Source organism: Olea europaea, unplaced genomic scaffold, assembly GCF_002742605.1.
Source record: "Olea europaea var. sylvestris unplaced genomic scaffold, O_europaea_v1 scaffold983, whole genome shotgun sequence".
Lineage (NCBI taxonomy): Eukaryota > Viridiplantae > Streptophyta > Magnoliopsida > Lamiales > Oleaceae > Olea > Olea europaea.
Genome location: NW_019268338.1, coordinates 146301 through 150837, shown reverse-complemented (window position 1 = coordinate 150837; position 4537 = coordinate 146301).

Here is a 4537-nt window from a genome sequence, read left to right as displayed (position 1 = left end):
GTTCTTAATGAATTGCTAGTCTAATTAGATTGGAATCGAGCCAATGAAAAGTGGTTTTCGATTTCATGATAAATTTGGATTTGTCCATTTTTAGCGAATTGCTAGTCTAATTCGATTGCATTCGAGCCAATGAAACGTGGTTTTCAATTTCATGATAACTTCGAGTTTGTTCATTTTTGGCGAATAGCTAGTCTAATTCGATTTGAATCGAGCCAATGAAAAGTTGTTTTGAATTTCATGACAACTACGGGTTTGTTCATTTTTGGCGAATTGTTAGTCTAATTCGATTGGATTCGAGCCAATGAAATGTGGTTTTTGATTTCATGAAAACTTCGGGTTCGTTAGGTTTTAGCGAATAGCTAGTCTAATTCGATTGGAATCGAGTCAATGAAAAGTGGTTTTGAATTTCATGATAACTTCATATTTGTTCGTTTTTGGAGAATTACTAGTCTAATTTGATGGGAATGAAGCCAATGAAATGTGGTTTTTGATTTCATGATAACTTCGGGCTTGTTCGTTTTCGACGAATAGCTAGTCTAATTCGATTGGAATCGAGTAAGTGAAAAGTGGCTTTTGATTCCATGATAACCTTGGGTTTGTTTGTTTTTGGCGATTTGCTAGTCTAATTCAATTGGAATCGAGCCAACGAAAAGTGGTTTTGGATTTTATGATAACTTCGGGTTTGTTCGTTTTTGGCGAATTGCTAGTCTAATTCGATTGGAATCGAGCCAATGAAATGTGGTTTTATTATTTCATGATAACTTCAGGTTATTCATTTTTGGCAAATTGCTAGTCTAATTCGATTGGAATCGAGTCAATGAAATACGGCTTTCGATTTCATGATGACAAATTACTTCGGGTTTGTTTGTTTTTGGCAAATTGCTAGTCTAATTCGATTGGAATCGAGCCCCTGAAAAGTACCTTTTGATTTCATGATAACTTCGGGTGGGTTCGTTTTCGGCAAATTGTTAGTCTAATTCGATTGGAATCGAGCCAATGAAATGTGGTTTTTGATTTCATGATAACTTTGGGATTGCTCTTTTTTAGCGAATTACTAGTCTAATTTGATTGGAATCGAGCCATTGAAATATGGTTTTCGATTTCATGATAACTTCGTGTTTCTTCATTTTTTGCGAATTGCCAGTCTAATTCGATTGGAATGGAGCGAATGAAAAGTGGGTTTTGATATCTTGATGACTTCGGGTTTTTCCATTTTGGCGAATTGCTAGCCTAAATCGATTGGAATCGAGAAAATGAAAAGTGGCTTTTGATTTCTTGATAACTTCGGGTTTGTTCATTTTCGCGAATTGGTAGTCTAATTCGATTCAAATTGAGCTAATGAAAAGTGGTTTTTGATTACATGATAACTTAGGATTTGTTCGTTTTTGGTGAATTGTCAGTCTAATTCGATTGGAATGGAGCGAATGAAAAGTGGGTTTTGATTTCATGATAACTTTGGGATTATCCGTTTTGGCGAACTGCTTGTCTAATTTGATTGGAATCGAGTTAATGAAAAGTGGCTTTTGATTTCTTGATAACTTTGGGATTGTTCATTTTTGGTAAATTGCTAGTCTAATTCGATTGGAATCGAACGAATGAAAAGTGGGTTTTAATTTCATGATAACTTCGATTTGTTCGTTTTGGTGAATTACTAGTCTAGTTCGAATCGAATCGAGCCAATAAAAGGTGGCTTTTGATTTCATGATAACTTTGGGTTTGTTCATTTTTGGCAAATTGCTAGTCTAATTCGATTGGAATCGTGCCAATTAAAAGTGGTTTTCCATTTTCTGATAACTTCGGGTTTGTTCATTTTTGGCGAATTGCTAGTCTAATTCGATTGGAATCGACGCAATGAAATGTGGCTTTGGATTTCATGATAACTTCGGGTTTGTTCATTTTAAGGCGAATTGCTAGTCTAATTCAATTGGAATCGTGTCAATGAAATGCGATTTTTGATTTCATGATAACGAATAACTTCGGGTTTGTTTGACTTTGGCGTATTGCTAGTCTAATTCGATTGGAATCGAGCCTGTGAAAAGTGACTTTTGATTTCATGATAACTTCAGGTTTTTTTGGTTTTGGCAAATTGGTAGTCTAATTCGATATGGAATCGAGCCCCTGAAAGGTACCTTTTGATTTGATGATAACTTCGGGTGGGTTCGTTTTTGGCACATTGTTAGTCTAATTGGATTGGAATCGAGCCAATGAAATGTGGTTTTCGATTTCTTGATAACTTCGAGTTTGTTCATTTTTAGCGAATTGCTAATCTAATTGGAATGGAATCGAGCCAATGAAATGTGGCTTTTGATTTCTTGATAACTTCAGGTTTGGTCATCTTTGGAAAATTTCTAGTCTAATTCAATTGGAATCGAACGAACGAAAAGTGGTTTTTGATTTCAAGATAACTTCGGGTTTGTTCATTTCTGGAGAATGGCTAGTCTAATTCGATTGGAATCGAACGAATGAAAAGAGGTTTTTGATTTCACGATAACTTCGTGTTTGTTCATTTTTGGTGAATTACTGGTCTAATTCGATTGGAATTGAGTCAATGATATGTGGTTTTCGATTTCATGATAACTTCGGGTATGTTCGTTTTCTGGCGAATTGCCAGTCTAATTTGATTAGAATCAACCCAATGTAATGTGGTTTTTGATTTCTTGATAACTTCGAGTTTGTTCATTTTTGACAAATTCCTAGTCTAATTCGATTGGAATCGAGCCAATGAAATGTGGTTTTCGATTTTATGATAACTTCGGATTTGTTCGGTTTTGGCGAATTGCTAGTCTAATTCGATTGGAATCGACCCAATGAAATGTGGTTTTTGATTTCATGATAACTTCGAGTTTGTTCATTTTTGGTGAATCGCTAGTCTAATTCGATTGGAATCGAGCCAATGAAAAGTGGTTTTCGATTTCATGATAACTTCGGGTATGTTCGTTTCTGGTGAATTGCGAGTCTAATTCGATTAGATTCAACCCAATGTAATGTGGTATTTGATTTCTTGATAACTTCGAGCTTGTTCATTTTTGACAAATTGCTAGTCTAATTTGATTGGAATCGAGCCAATGAAATGTGATTTTCGATTTTATGATAACTTCGGGTTTGTTCGGTTTTGGTGAATTGCTAGTCTAATTCGATTGGAATCGACCCAATGAAATGTGGTTTTTGATTTCATGATAACTTCGGGTTTGTTCGTTTTTGGCGAATCGCTAGTCTAGTTTGATTGGAATCGAGCCAATAAAATGTGGTTTTCAATTTCAAGATAACTTCGGGTTTGTACATTTTTAACGAATTGCTAGTCTAATTCGTTCGGAATCGAGCATTAAATTTGGTTTTTGATTTCATGATAACTTCAGGTTTTTTCATTTTTTGTGCATTATTAATGCAATTCGATTGGAATCGAGCCAATGAAAAGTGGTTTTTGATTTCATGATAACTTTGAGTTTGTTCGTTTTTGGCGAATAGCTTTCTAAATTGATTGGAATCGAACGAATGAAAATTGGTTTTTAATTTCATGATAACTTCGTGTTCGTTCATTTTTGGCAAATAGCTTGTCCAATTCGATTGAAATCGAGCCAGCGAAAAGTGACTTTTGATTTCATGATAACTACAGGTTGTTTCATTTTTGGCGAATTGCTAGTCTAATTCGATTGAAATCGTGCCAATTAAAAGTGGTTTTCGATTTCATGATAACTTCGGGTTTGTTCGCTTTTGGCGAATTTCTAGTCTATTCGATTGGAATCGATCCAATGAAATGTGGTTTTTGATTTCATGATAACTTAGGGTTTATTCGTTTTTGGCGAAATGCTACTCTAATTCGATTGGAATCGAGCCAATGAAATGTATTTTCGTTTTCATGATAAGAAATAACTTCGAGTTTGTTTATTTTTGTCGAATTGGTAATCTAATTCGATTGGAATCGTGTCAATTAAAAGTGGTTTTCGATTTCATGATAACTTCGGGTTTGTTCATTTTTTGCGAATTGCTAGTGTAATTCGATTGGAATCGACCCAATGTAATGTGCTTTTCATTTCATGATAACTTCGGGTTTGTTCATTTTTAGCGAATTGCTTGTCTAATTCGATTGGAATCGAGCCAATGAAATGCGGTTTTTGATTTCATGATAACTTCGTGTTTGTTCGTTTTTAGCGAATTGCTAGTCTAATTTGATTGGAATCAAGCCAATGAAATGTGGTTTTCGATTTCATGATAACTTTGTGTTTGTTCTTTTTGGTAAATTATTAGTCTGATTCGATTGGAATGGAGCGAATGAAAAGTGGGTTTTGATTTCATGATAACTTTGGGTTTATTCTACTTCGATTGGAATCGAGCTAATGAAAAGTGGCTTTTGATTTCTTGATAACTTCAGGTTTGATCATTTTCGCGAATTGCTAGTCTAATTCAATTCGAATCGAGCCAATGAAAAGTGGCTTTTCATTTCAAGATAACTTCGAGTTTCTTCATTTTTGGCGAATTGCTAATCTAAATGGAATGGAATCGAGCCAATGAAATGTGGCTTTTGATTTCTTGATAACTT